At 44.1% G+C, this 15,505-nt stretch overlaps 1 long non-coding RNA gene across 2 annotated transcripts in view; it reads right to left on the bottom strand.

Moving 5' to 3' along the window:
- Positions 1–214: 214 nt before the first annotated feature.
- The window catches only part of LOC147195210 (uncharacterized), a 21,987-nt gene continuing 6,696 nt past the window's right edge, over positions 215–15,505 (bottom strand). Inside the window, exons 3-4 of one of the 2 annotated variants that reach the window (XR_015102766.1) lie at positions 9,458–10,200; positions 215–562 (exon numbers count right to left, since the gene is read on the bottom strand). This is a non-coding gene — a long non-coding RNA (uncharacterized LOC147195210). Of the gene's footprint in view, positions 563–9,107; positions 10,201–15,505 lie in introns of those variants that run through there. The other variant, XR_015102765.1, reaches the window with a different exon arrangement.

Below are 15,505 nucleotides of genomic sequence, written 5' to 3'. Positions count from 1 at the left end.
CGTATTTCTGACTGACAAATATTTATTTTCCTATGCACCCCCCCATGGTAAAAAAACGACAATTCATTCGAATTAATTCTATTAACTCGGATACACCACTGCTTAATGTCAGAATTTTGATTGCCGTGTATCTACTGTATATATTTGGAAACACTTTGTGGAATTTGCATTATTTTGGATGTGAGCTCTGAGGAAATTCACTGCAGCATAATGGTCAACTCCAAAATGATTTTTATTGACAAGACTCGTAGATTTATACAGGTGGTAAACATAGCATGTTTTCATTGAAAATCAATGAAGTACATTCTTCGACACAAAGTCGATGAAGTGAAAGGAGTCGGTCACCATTCAATAGAAAAATAAATAAATTCAACATTGACACTTACAGTATAACATTTTATTTGCCGTAAAAACAGTGCAAGACACAGCTAGATTATTTGCAGTGTATTTTAAAATGTACACACAACACAGACATATTTATGTTCTTTATTCAAAACAGCAGGATAACACTGTAATGCAGCCACAACCTTACCGGAAAACAAGGATTCCTAGTTATCACGTCCTGGGAAAAAAAAAAGACAAAGAGACAAAGTGGACATGAGTGAGGCATGGAAAAAAATTATGATTACCGAGACAGTTTTCAAAATGAAATTGTGTGTGAGGGGTGTGGGGGGTGGGGGGGGGGGGGGGGGGGGTGAGAGTATGCATGCATGTGTGTGTCCCATCACAGCACTTTGGGACTAATGACACCAGGAAAGAAAATCCAGTGTTTGCGTCATGCTGACTCACAGAAGGGACTCCCCCTTGTCATGACCAGCAATGTCTGACTTTGAGTCCATGCCACGCCACCCTTGAGCCTCAAGTGTGGACTGCCAAGAAGTCTCCCAGTCACCCGAGAGTTGTCCAACGACACCCGAGGGAAATGACACACCCACCCGCATCCCAGACACGGTCATAGTCTGCTTTGGCACCGTCACCGCACGGCAACCCGACTAGCCAAGAAGCCTTTTATAGTTCAGAGTTACGTTGTGTAATAAAACAATATTTTTCATGGAGATTCACACGACGGGGAGTGAGGAATAGGATGAATGTAGTTATGGTTGAATACAGTCTCTGGATAGGTGCAATGCTTCAGACATGGAGCAATTATGAGAGGCCGGAGGGCTCTCCAGAGCTCTTCTACTGCCCACGCTGTCCCCACCGAATGTTTAATGTATGCACTATTGTCGTCCACAGATAGCCGCTTGCAGACAGTGAAACATTGATCGCCGGCCTGAACATTGGGTACACTTGCAGATGCATTCGCGGCCATCAAATAACAATAATGTGCACGCAACATACCAATTTGTGGGCAGGAAGGAGGCTGTAGGTGCTCACAAAATACAATTTGGTGGCCATTAAATCGGAAAAGTGTGCACATGAAATACTCATTTATGACCACACTGCATACCTCAATATTATATAACGTGCACAAAATTCTTCTTCGTGACCGTGAAGTAGGTAAACTATGCACACCAAATGCTAATTTATGGCCGCAAACAGCTGTACGGATCAATTATTGTACACTGTGCGCACAAAATACTAATTTGTGGCCTCAAAGAAGGTTTTACGAGTGGCCAATGCACACATTTGTGGCTACGAAACGGGTATATTGAGCAAATTTGTATTTTGTCCGCACGTCACTCCAACGGTATTTCTTAATTTCAATTTCGTATGTTGTACACACTTTCATACCCATTTCGTGTCCACAAATTAGTATGTCCAAGGCAAGTGATACCTATTTCGGAGCCTCAAAATAGTACTTTGTGTGTACGTTATACCAATTTCATGAGCTCCAATGAGTATTTCGCGCATACATGATAGCTACTTTTGTGATCTCATGAGTTTTCACCGAGATGACAGTAAAATATCCAGAGGAGAACATCAATTACCGCCATCAATTACAATAGTTGTAATGCAGTGGTGTGGATCGTCACCGCATCATACCAAGACCTGATCCGAATATTTTGCTGCCTCACTTGTGTAGCTGAATAAGGTAACCGTAATATTAGGACCAAAAAAAGAAAAGAAAACCTCGGAGTGCAATGCGCCGCACTTCCACTTCATCCAAACTCTAAGCAGCCTATACGGGACAATTTACAAGGTGGCGAGAGTGAGATGCGTAAAGGTTAGATCGTGATGAGATAAAGTGATGGTGGGATGATGTTGCTGCTCGGAGGCAGCAAGAATAATGCCAGCGCGGGGAAATGCGCACATGCTCACACACAACGCGTAGAAGGTCAGTAGAGGTGGATCGACTATTTACAAGCGTGACTTATTGAATATAGTAACGTGTACAAAATGATCTAGTGTTGCTCTCGTTAAATCAATGTCCCTCTGACGGCGTCAGTCAAAAGCGAGCAGAAGTCGTGTTTTGAAAGGCAAGATATGTGATGCAGCTCTGATGATGATGTCATCGTCGCTCATGTGTCGGTCCATTTGTCAGGAACGACACTGTGATCGAGAAAGTTCGCTCATTTCACCTTGGCGAGAGTTCAAATTATTATTTGGTTTAGAGTTGAAATGGTTTTGGAATTGGCACTGATTATTTTCTCTTTACACACACACACACATTTTTTTTTTTACTGACATTTTGTGCGTGTGACAAAGACGTCTTGGCGGCCCCTCATTATAAATACATGTCATTGGATCACAGCTCGTGTGAATCCCTGAGTCTGCTGCGCTCTAAGTGGCCGTGACTGAGCCCTGAATGGGTGGCCGAGTGACAGCTACACCAAAAGAGCCAACAGTGTGTGTGTGTGTGTGTGTGTGTGAAGGGAATGCCGTGCCCCCCCCCCCCCCCCCTCCAAGATGCGTCCAGCCTATGGGAATGAAATCTTCCCAGCAGGACACGGTTGAGGTTTGGCTGCGTGTTATACACACATATGCAGACACTTTATCGGGTACAGTGTTCCCCCCACTATATCGCAGGTCATCAGTCGAGCCCCCCTCTACAGTACACTGCAGTTTTTTAACGTAATTGTTTTTTGATGTGTTTTTACAATATGCAGTCCAAATGTAGCAAAGCGCGCCTTCATTGTAGTGACACGTCATGCCGCAGACATCCGTCTAGTGAAAAAGAGTCCCTCTAAGGCAAAACCTTCAGGCTTCTGCTAGAAATAGTCGTCGTTCCCAACAAAGCAGAGAAAATATATGCCCGTGAGTATTTTTCTAAGCGTTGCTGCTCCGTGTGTGACAAGAGACAAGAGAAGAATATCAATGCTAATTTCCCATCAGTCTGTCTAAGATGTTACACATTAATGGTTAGCGTTAAGCTAGCTGACTTTTGTTAAGTATTTGAACGTGATTAGCTGTTTTGCTTCATGTGTGGCGGCACGTCGGCCTTACAGTGCGGAGGTACAGGGTTCGATTCCGGCTCAGGCCTTCCTGTGTGGGGTTTGCATGTTCTCCCCGTACCTGTGTGGGTTTTCTCCGGGTACTCCGGCTTCCACCAACATTCCGAAAACATGCATGGCAGGTTAATGGAACCCCCTAAATTATCCCGGAGGTGTGATTGTGAGTGTGGATGGTTGTTCGTCTTTGTGTGCCCTGCGATTGGCTGGCAACCAGTTCAGGGTGTCCCCGAAGACAACTGGGATCGACTCCAGCATACCCGCGACCCCCTCGTGAGGGTAAGCGGATTAAAAAATGGATGGATGGATGTTTTATGTCTCGGCTTTACAGTTAACTTCAACCAGCCGTGACACATCAACAGCTTGAAGCATGCAAGAGAACTGTGCGAGCAAGAGAATGAGAACTTGCATTATTTTTTGGGGAAAAGTGTAACCTCACGGTGGCTTGTGGCATTCGACCAAGTGGAAGACTGAAACGATGAGTCGCGTACGCGCGAAAGAAATGTGGGGCAAAAAGTTTCTTGCTACCTCAACAACAAAGTCGAGCCGGTTCACATAGACTGCTGGAACAACGTGCTTGCGCCCGCGTGCTTTTTGCGTGTTCAAAGAGCTGGCGCTATCTCATTTCGCAGGCAAAAAGTGCCTCTCTCCCAGTGGAACCGCAAACCAGGCCACGCTATCGTTAGTTGCTTCGCCGTCAGCTTCCCTCCTTCGTTCGCGTTCCCGTATTTGAGTCAAAGATTGCATCTCACTCATCATTCGCTTCGATTGACTCTTTCGGATCGGTATTCATTGAACAAAGTTGCACTTTGCAGAGGTGTATAATGGTACTACATCATACTAAGCACTTTTGTCATAGTTTGCGAGATACAGCATTAGATGCAACTCTCAACATTGTGTAGCACACCGCAAACCGCAAACCGCAACCGTCAATAGACTGTTTGATTTTACAGTGAAGTGGCGAGTGGATGTCCCTGGGTTGATTGGATTCATAGGTTGAAAGTTATGATGACATATATGCGTCATATCAACGGTGTGTGATAGGCATGATTAAAATCAAGGAGCACCACGGGAATATACGGCTCTGATGGTGACGCGGCAATGCTACGCTGCATGGAATGGGCGGTTTTTAAAAAGATCTGAGCCTACACCCCCCCCCCCCCAAAAAAAGAGAGGCAACACAATGAGGACAAATGTGAAATGAAGAATAATAGAAAGCCTGCGAGGGGAAAACGAGAGAATGAGGGACAAAGAGAGATTTGAGCCTTTTTAAAAAAAAAAAGTGTCAATGCCGAGTCTCCTTTAGGCATGAGTGAGAAACAATGAGGCCCCCGTGGTGTGCGAATGATCGAGGGAAACACAGATACAAACACGCCGGCACACACACACACGCACGCCCGAGCCGTGCCAGTGAGACAGGTCTATGGGTCTATTGAGGGAGCTGTCCCCCTTTTCTGCGGAGCTAATGAAGCCTGTGGCCACAAGCATAAAGAGAGCACAGAGGTATAGGCCGTGCGCTTCTTCATCTATTCACTCTCTTCCTTCCTTGGGCACCAGGCGCGCTCAAAATGAGCAAAGGAAGCCGTACGTGCGTACAACTTTGGCGGAGCAACATCGTCTCTCCATTTTATAAAACACTCCGCGATGACAAAATACGTCACTGTGCCTCCTCAGTTGGGACTTGAATACGTTTCGTGCTTCCTGGTTATTATTGTTGTTGTTATTTACAATGCTACCTGTGTGTACATGTACAGTATATACAGGCAAAGAGAAACCAACTGTACTACCCTCGCAGCCCCCCCCCCCCCAAAAAGAAAATAAATAAATAAATTAAAAGCAGACCTTTTAAGAAGCAAGGAAGCATGTGCTCCAATCATTTTCATTGGGTCAAATTTTACATTTCCAGTCACTTTTAAGGCTTTTCGTTTTCACCTATTTAACACTTCCTGAAAACTTGAAACTCCTAAAAAATTGATCTCACACTTCCAATAAAAGCAATATCGAATTTGAAACAGTGGGTTAGAAAAAAAAAGTCCACTCACTGCTGTTTAAATGTCAGGTTTTTGTGATATAAAAAAATAAAAAATGAGACTAGTGTTCAGAATGAACCAATGCCATTTAACACGGAAATCAGCAGCCACCTGCCACCGTTAAAAGCGTCTCTGATTAACCCCAAATGAAGTCTTGATGTTCTAGTCGACTTTTCCTGACATTTTGCTGTTGTTTTCTGGCAGATGCGGGAATGTTTTAAGCTAACCTTAAAACATAAAAAAATAAGCTACCTTATCTTAAGTCAACAGTCTCAAACTTGGGCCTTAAACTGGACAGTGATTTCAAACTCGATCGGCAAATTGGTGCCTTTGTTAAATCCAGCTTCTTTCACCTTAGACAGCTGGCCAAAATAAAACCTCTCCTCTCACATGAACACTTTGAGACAGTAATTCATGCCTTTGTCACATCCCGGCTCGATTACTGCAATGCCCTTTACTTTGGAGTCAGCCAGTCCTCCATTAAGCGCCTTCAGCTGGTCCAGAATGCCGCTGCTCGCCTCTTGACTGGTACTCGTAAGAGGGAGCACATAACTCCTACTCTGGCATCCCTTCACAGGCTCCCCATTCATTTTAGAGTTATTTTCAAGATCCTCTTATTTGTTTTCAAATCTCTGAATAATCTCGCGCCACCTTACCTCTCTGAGCTCATCCGCCCCTACACACCTGCCCGGCGCCTCAGGTCTGTGGACCAGACCTTATTAGAAGTACCAAGAACTAAACTGAGGCTCAGAGGGGATCGAGCCTTTTCTGTTGCTGCTCCCTCTCTCTGGAATGACCTCCCACTGAACATTCGGCAAGCCTCCTCGCTGCCCATCTTCAAAACTCACTTGTATTCTTTGGCATTCGACTCAGCATGACTTAGATTTGTTCTTGGTTTTACTGTTTGGTGCTTTCTACCGCCTTTATTACCGATTTGTCTTACTGTTTATTGTGCATGTTAAATTGCTCCATGTACAGCACTTTGTATGCAGCGATGGCTGTTTGAAAGTGCTCTATAAATACTGTTGACTTGACTTGTTGACTTAACACTCACTGCTATTTCAAAATGTTCCTAATTCTCTCTACCTTGTTGAAGAGCCCAGTTCAAGTTGAAGAAAGGGAGCGCCAAAGCATCGCTGCATTGAAGGTAAAGTAATTTATATATTTTTTTAAAACTGCACTGCATTGCATTATGTGATATTTTTCTGAAGATTGAACATCAGGGCGGATTATATTGAACCATGTAAATTTAATCTTTTAGCGCTGTATTTTATTTTATTTTTTTACTTTTGTGAGCAATGCATTTTGATGGAAGCATAATTGAAGTAGAGTTTCTTTGATCATTTTTAATTTTCATGTTTCATTTTATATACTGTATATATATGATTATAATATATCTATTCTATTATAGATATAGGTATATATTTATAATTTATATTAAATTATATATATATATATATATATAATGATATAAATTATTTTTTCCAACTCAGTTGTGGTGACGCGACACCTCCGTCTGACCCCGTGCATGTCAAACATGCCAATGTGACTCCTCCTAAAGCCTACATCGGTCCCTCGGACGAGCAATAGACGGCGCTGCGTATCGAGCGGGGGCGGCCATTTCATTAGCATAACTCGAGGCCCAGACCACAAGCAAACAACCAGACTACCTCTTCAACTGGCCTTGACCTTTGAACTCTAGGGCCCGCATTCACCTCCTACAAGAGCAGTCTGGCTCTGTTCTGGCGGCATTTCCCACGCTCTGCACATTCCCAGTCCGTCGCAGGTTCAACATTTAGTTCAGACACAATGGAGTCTACCAATCTGGAGTGTTCACCAAATGCGGAGTAAGTCGTGGTTATGTCCAAAAAGTCTCTTCAGTCAGTTGTTTCAGCGGGCATTCCAGTCAAACTAGACTGCTTTCATTTGTTTTTCAGTGAACTATACACTCGAGGACAGTATATCTAAAAATCCCTGTATCCATTTCCATGTTGGTGCACACGAAGGGTAAACTCGTGACAGCCTTTTTCACTTCCTGATCGTTTGCAATTGGTCAGAAGCAAGAGCTCATTGGACGAATTCCAAGTGATGCGGCCAGCCTGAACCTCGGAGGAGTGTTATATTGAGGCATGTGGCACGAGAGCATCTTCCTAGTCTCTCGCTTGGATGGGGAAAGAATATATATATAAATCTCTGGTGCCTTGCAGCATATGGACGCCCTTTGCCGCTTGATGCAAATGAGCAAGATGCAGACGCATGTTCACAAACGCAGACAACGACCCCCCCCCCCCCTCCATAAACCAGCCTCTCATTAATGGTCTACTAAAGCCAGACATCCCCCCCCTCTCCACCCTCCTCCTCAAATAATAACCTCTCCACCGAGCACCCCCCCCCCACTCCATCTTTTGCTCCCCCACACCAGTCTACTCTCTCTCCAACCAGACATGCACCCCAAAATGCGAACCCCCACCCCCCTCCTCTTACTCTTTCCTGCCACCAGCCATGTGATTCGCGTGACCGCCATTTTGCCTCAAAACTGTATCGCACAGCAGCTGCCTCGATGGGCAAATGCAAATAAGGGGCCGACACCCGTCGTGTGAATTAATGAGCCTGGAAATACGAATCGGCCAATCCGGCGCCGACACTTTATCAGTCATCGCCGCATTCTAGCCTGCAATTTAACTTCCTGGGATGCTTCCAAGCTACAAATTCTCCCCGATATATACATTTCTACTCGCAAGCCCAATCCCCCCTCACGTGCAAAAAAAACAACTACCTCATGATGCGTTCGCTGTCATAGTAACCAGACAACCACGTGCATGAAAACGAGTCTTTTGTGGGTTATGTGTCTGGAGTTCGTTGAAGCCCGGCTAAATTACAGTGCGTGCTCATCTGAGCGCAAATTGGTCAATGTTTTATTTTTTCACAAATCTATCCAAGGTTTGTGGGTGTTATATTGACTCGTCTTATGTGTTGAAAATGGATCGCTCACTTTGATAATACAATGTGAATGATTGACCAAATATGCGGTTTTTGGGGTATCCTGAAAAGTGATGATTTGGGAAATACGAGGATTCTACCCGACGTCAGAAATGTACTATTTATTTTATTCTCGCAGAGTTGTGTGTGTGTGCGCGCGTGTGTGTGTGTGTGAGTGCCGATGGACATGACAGAGAACTGTCTGCTTTAAAAAGGAAAAAGCTTAATCTTTCCTACAGTCCCATTTGCATGCAAACGCGCACACCATATGGCACAGTAGGGCCGTCGCAGCCTTAATCTCACGTTAACCGAAAAGCTACAAAAACAACACGGATTAAAACAAACACTAACTGCCGTGATTACGCCTTGAAGAAAAAAAAAAGAAAAAACACCTCCGTCCTCCTTGTTGTCGTCGCAAATTCATCGCAATTAGCGGCAACGGCCAGTAACAATTTGGAGGGTTATGCAAATGCAATTAGCGTCACATTTGTATCCAACAACGACTAAAGCCTCACGCAGATGGCAGAGCGCCGAGACGCTGCCGCCATCTTTGGCAGAGGGAAAGTCAGGCGGCCATTTTGTCAGAAGCTGTGCCCATCTGGATGGCTGGGGGTGGGGGGTGGGGGGGAGAAAACACACACAAAATCCCTATACGGCGATGCAGTGATGACGAAGGCAGCTATTTCAAAACTAATTCAGACATAAAACAAGGAATTGTTTTATGTCTGAATTAGTTTTGTTTCAAGTCCCCTACTTTTCTTTTTCCCCCCACTAAGGATACATTACAAATATCGAGTGTGTACTGGAGTTTATGCGTAATCTAAAGTCGAAGAGTGGAAGCAAAGAAAGCCATTCGTATTGTTTCATCTCCCACCCAATCGATAAGTAATCGGATAAGCTCTGCTGATTATGGAATCGGATTTACTAGATTCTCAATATCTCTCATCCCCAGTGAGAATAATAGTAAGGAGGCCTAGGACCGAACCCTGGGGGACAACGTGGGGTGTAATATGCTATTGCAGTGTTGTTCAGAGTGACATGCTAAAATGTACTTACCACTGGAATGAGAGGAAGTTACACCATCTCTGTGGTCGCCCTCTTTACTGTTTCAGTCCATTTTGTGGTATTGAACAACACATTTTGGAGAGGGGGAAAAAAAACCTATCTCTGGTTTGAACACATATTCGCTCACAATGGTGATAGCAAACCAAGAGTGGAGTGGAAAAAAATTAATATCAGTCTTTTGGTCAAATGGTTGCAAAAATCGACAGCTGGGGATGGAAATATGTCAAAAGTCCCATCGTGGTTTTGAAAGAAGGTGGGGAAGATGTCAGTCGTTTGCAAGGGAAAAAAGATGAAGAAAAAAACCCCGTTCCCTCTTGGCACTGCTTCAGCATTCACTGCATTGGAATCATTTGGGTTGGGGTTGTAGAGGGGCAGAAATCCCCCTCAGCAAAACCACACACAGCCAAGTGGTCCGGTCCAGCTGAGAGGGGACGCACGGGCCCGCAGGCCACAGCGAAGCAGAGGAAACCCTACTTCGAGGCGAGCATGCTTCATATTGATTTCTCCCGCAGAGGTGCTTTTAGCCTTCAGGGACCTTCTTCATCCTTCCCTGCCCACTCACGAGCTTCCTGCTCAGGCTTCATGGGCTGAGCTGGACCCCTGGATGGAGGTGCGGGCCACAGAAGGAAAGAAGCAAGAGCCCATGGCAATGATGATGAGCTGCACTGGGGTCTCGGAGTTCAGTCATCTACACGCATTCATCCAGCCTTGCAACCACCCACCCGTCTTTCCATCTGGAAAAAAAAAAGGAGTGTTTTACAAAACCTCACCTTTGGCATTCAGCATCCCTCCGTTCAATGCAAATGCAAATGCAAACAGTAACACTTTGATTAAAAATATGTGGGAAGAAAACACCAACTTGCTCTTTTGTAACCCGCCCCAAGGCGCCCACCGCTGCACACAAACAAATAAAAATGAGCTCTGGGTGCTCTTTGAAATGCACTCTACTCATAGTGGAGACGTTGACAATAGAATAGCAGAATGGAATCAAATACAACTTGTTGCAGAAACGATACAGCAACAAATCTGTTGAGCAGCTTTCCGTTTAGCGCCACATTATATTACTTAAAGTATTTTAAAACACACACACATACTGTATGTATACATGAATTATGTACAGTATTTAGAAAGAGAATCTCTGTCATCACTTAACATTTAGCTATTTTCGTTTAGCTGTAAGTTAGCGAGCTAGCAAACATACACCAATATAGCTTTAAAGCTATTTGAGCGATCAGCTATGGATTCTTGGTCAATAAAATGTCACATGATGGAAATGAACCAATCGGCTATGTTTTATCAAAGGTAGAATTAACCGGAGTATCCATTTGTTGCTATTCATACAACCGTGAATACCCACCGTCAGATTCCACACTGAATAAGTTGACTTGTAAGTAAATTGAGACAAACTCATCACGAGGTGGTGTGCCATGAGATTTTCCAAGTGCAAAATTGGTGCGATGACTCAATGAAGGTTGGGAAACACTCTTCTAAATCATTTTGTGATGATGGTACAATGTCATCTTTTATGACTGTTCTTTTCTCTGGACATCAAATTGCTGCGAGCGACGTCTCAGCACAGCCCACCTCCACATCCTCGTTTTTTGTCAGAACATGCAGCGCGCATCGCATTCAGCTCAGTGTGCCGTCATCCCGGAAAATTAATAGGACAATGAAGGTGGTGAGATAAAGGGACGGCGTTGCGATAGGGTGTTGGCCAATTTGGTTTGGCTGTTACGTGCGCGCTTTCAAAAATAAAAGTGGGGGAGCAGCCGCAGTCGCCTCTTACTGGCCTTGGCCCAGGGAGTGACGTGGGGTGAAGCTTCGGACACAATGCCCCCATTGAGCGGGTGCGCACATGGGTGTTAACTCCCCATTCCTTCACACACAATAGTCCCCCCCCCCCCCCCGCACCCCCCTCACCCCAACACACACACATTAGAGCTGGAGTAAGGGACAATGTTGGTTCAGGGCAGCCTTCCTCCGCCTTGCGAGAAAGAATGGAGACACATCAAAATGGGAGAAAGGGGGCTGGGGGTGGCGTACGTCGTGGATTGGCAGTGCCGTGACCCGTGGCTTTGGACTTGACAAACAAAACAGAGATGTGTCCACAAACACAATCGCACGTTGGCCTTGAATAATTACATGCTTCCACAAGTTGACAAAGGTTGTGTCGACTATTCTAACGTTGTAACTCTTCGATTACATTATAAGCGGTTAAGGCACAACATTTGTTGGCGTTGTTGCTCATATTAATGTCGTCACCAGCAATCGAAATTTGAGCTGAACGATTTTTGAAAAATAATCTAATTATTGTATGCATTGTGATTTTCTTTTTTTACAAGGAATCTGTATCACATATTTTGGGTTTTACAGATGAGGCTTACTCAAAAATAAAGGTAAAATAACCATGAAATATTAAATAAAAACAGTTTATTTACTGCAAATGGAGTTGTGGACTCACGGAACATTTTGACCTGTCGTCTTTTTAGTGTTCACTGACAACTTCATTCATTCTTATCCAAGAAGTGTGGTGTGAACATAAGTCAGTATGTCATGAATCAGGTTACAACAATAAATTATCTAGAGACTAAATAATAAATAATTTATAAAACAATGCAAAATGTCATGGACAAGCTAACAAAGTGAAATCGATGTAGCTGTATTATAACTGAAATGTGAAAAAAAATAGTTCAGCAACACATGGAGATAGTCAACAGAACAATAATCATGGGCATATATTCTTTATCCTCTGCGAAAAGAATCTGCAGGTTGACTGAGACACTTGACACTTGTAAAACTACTTCACTTGGCGTGTGTAGGGCAAATTATTCTTCCCCCTGGCGGCTAAGACACGCAAAACAAGGAGCACAATGCTGCTGGACCAAATTAATGGTATTTCCGTTCATTTCAATGGGGAAAGATGATTCGAGATATAATACCAAGTGTTTGAAGTCACGAGCATGGTCACATGCACAAATGAAACTCTAAAGCAGGGGTGTCCAAATTTGGTCCTTAAGGGCCACTACCCTGCATATTTGTCATGTCTCCCTCCTCTAACACACCTCATTCAAATGATCAAGACCATTATCAGGCTTCTGCAGAGTTCGCTAATGAGCTGATTATTTGGGCGTGTTGGAGAAGGAAAACATCTAAAATATGCCGGATAGTCACCCCCGAGGACCGGATGTGGAAACCCCTGCTCTAAAATCCATCCACCACTGTACTAAAATACGAATTACAAGCGCAGACTGTCCGTTTGATGTACTTGACACGACAGATAAGGACTTCATCCTCACTGTTTAAAATGCTTCGCGTTTGTAGCTGAGTGCAGGAATCACATCCGCCGCTGACTTTTTAAAACATCATGAAGCGCATCTCCAAAGACTATTTAACAACCAAATGTGTGTGTGTGTGTGTGTGTGTGTGTGTATTAAGAACCCTTTTTTAATGGACGCTTTTATTTCATATTCAAGACAGGTAAAGTCTCCCCTGGCAAAGGAAAGGTGGTAATGGAGACGGTGTATCTCTCTAAACTGTATAAAGAAAGCTATTTGTGTGGCTGTGAATAGTCAGCAAAAAAATCGAGCTCATTGTGCTGATGTAAAAGACTACAACGTACACTGGTGAGACAGAAGGAAAGAGCAACGAACCACTGCAAAATGAGAGGAGGAAAAAACGATTTCATCAGTGGTGTGGGGGGGGGGGAGACTGGCAGACAGAGGAAATAGATTAGGAGGTTCATAAACGTGCGCTGGCAGAAGGGAATATCCAGGAAATGGAGTGAAAGAGGGAACAAGAGATTTTGTGTGTGTGTGTGTGTGTAGGGCCGCTCTGAGAAGTGACAAATGATGTCTGTCTTTGCTTGTCCGTCTGCATCCTGAGTGACACTTTACCACCTTGGCGGCAGCATGCGGGCACAGCAGCCAAGGCCGGCTTTCGCACTTGCGAGCCATCACTGCAACTTCCATCCATTTCCTTTCCCCCTCGGTTCTATCCAGGCTGCAACTCCGACTCTCATCTGTGTGCAGCCACATCAAATCTTGTCCAAATAGTCGCCTCGCCTTTCTCGTGGTTTTGTCAAAAGCTTTTCTTCCTCTCACCGTTGGTGATCGGCGGATGTTTCAAGATGGACTGAACGGATCAACATGGGGCCTAGTAGCGATGTTATCGAAACTGGGCTTTCAAAAAAGATGGAAAAAGAAGCAATCATTTTGGGGAATATATTACACTGGGTTTAAAGTAGCCCAAATTGAATGAAAGCGGTAACCCACGGCTGGCTCTCAAAGGGACCAAACCATTGCTTGGTTATTTATACCGAGCACATTAGATTGAGGATTTGACCCAACCTGTTGGGTCAAGATGTTGATCCGACAAGGCGTATAAACTACTATTACTGATGAGTTAAAACTACGAAGAAATGGGTGACCAGGTCAATCAATATAGCTGTGGTTAAAAAAAAAAAAGAATATTTTTTTATAGAAAAATTAAGGACTATGTTAAAAAAAAAATTCTAATGTAAAAGTTTAGTTTGTGATCCACACCCACAAAGTTTGAGTTTTTTTTTCTTTAGTCTGGTGCTGGTGCTAGTCCTCGCTAATAAGCAAACAAATGGAATGAAAGCATAACCTGCCCAGCCGAGGCGAGTTATACCATTTCATAGTATCTCCCCAACTGTCTCTTGAAGATCTGAAAAGCAACATGACCCTGTGAATATTTCCTCTCCATAAATGTGCGCAACCAAGCCTCAAAGCTGTGATGCTCCTCTTCTCGTCCACGCACAACGCATTAGCATCTGCATTCCGGCCTGCTCAAACACTTCTCGCTCTCTTCATGTGCGCCGCTTGAAAGGTGGCCCAAACAGCGGGACACACACTCTGCTAACAAACCTCATTACGGGTCCATACACAGCGGCTGTCTGCTAACACTGTGGTTGTCACGTATCTGCTCTCGACGCGCATGACGTCCACAAAGCGTCCTTACAGAGCTAATTAGGAACCTTCCCCTCTCAATTTGAAACTCATCTGAATAGGAGGGAAAATGACAACCAGGAGGACGGATGGGAAAAGGCGGGAGACGAAAGTAACAAAAGATGAAGACGAGAGAGCCGCCGTGGAATTAAAAACAGCGAGAACTAAATACGGTGACTCGCCTCGGTGTAGTGTTAGCTTCTTTGTGAGCGTAGCTACACGGTGATTGGTGTGCCGCGTAGGGTTAGGAAAGGGAGGAACAGCCTCTCAGCGCCAAAAGAGCAGCTGCCGACATTTCTAAAAAGCTCCTCGAGAAGCTTTTAAACGGCTGCGGAATAATGGAAAGAGCAAATCCTCCCTAAATGTGAGGCAGCTTAATACCTGCGTGATGTTTTTGACCTTCTTTGCTTTTGTGCAGGCTAATTGTTTTCAGAGGAGCACAGTATGGAAATGATGAGTGTTGTCTTCTGTTTAAAATGTCTTTCAGCTCCTCCCTCGAAGAAAGACAGAAGGTCGGGGCGATCTGAAAAGCATTTGCCACAGAAAAGAGTCGTCCTCCTCGTTCGTGTATATTTTTCGTCCCCTTAAAGATTTCCTCACAATTGCCGTGGTTGACACTCCACTTAAGGTTTTGTCGGTGTCTGTGCTTTATGTGAGTTTAAAAATATATATTTCTGACAACCCTTTTGTTTTACTCCTTCACTTAAAAACAGATACTTGTGGCGTCTTCTCTTTATTTGATCAAAATTGGCTGGTGACTTTGATGACGACACAATGTCAAAAAGACGGAGAGGAGAGAGGTGGTTGGGAGATTAATGATTGAGATCTTGGCGACAGGAGCAATTTGGAGGAACGTGGATGATGCAGCAGATTCGGAGAAAGAGAATTTAGAAGATGAAAAAACATGTCAAGATTATGTTTTTTTTTTCCATTGTGTCAAGTTATGCAAACAAACAGGTTATTGCATATAATTGACAGTACAAATTCATTTTTACTCACACACATTCCAGAGTTTGTCCATTTTTCTTTTTTTTTTTTGTCTGTCAACTTGTACCAGAATCTTTTTTTACGC

This window comes from Hippocampus guttulatus, chromosome 14 (assembly GCF_054856545.1).
Source record: "Hippocampus guttulatus isolate MCC_2025c chromosome 14, RoL_Hgut_1.0, whole genome shotgun sequence".
Lineage (NCBI taxonomy): Eukaryota > Metazoa > Chordata > Actinopteri > Syngnathiformes > Syngnathidae > Hippocampus > Hippocampus guttulatus.
Note: the sequence above shows the minus strand (reverse complement) of the source record. Positions and strands in the feature narration are given on the sequence as shown.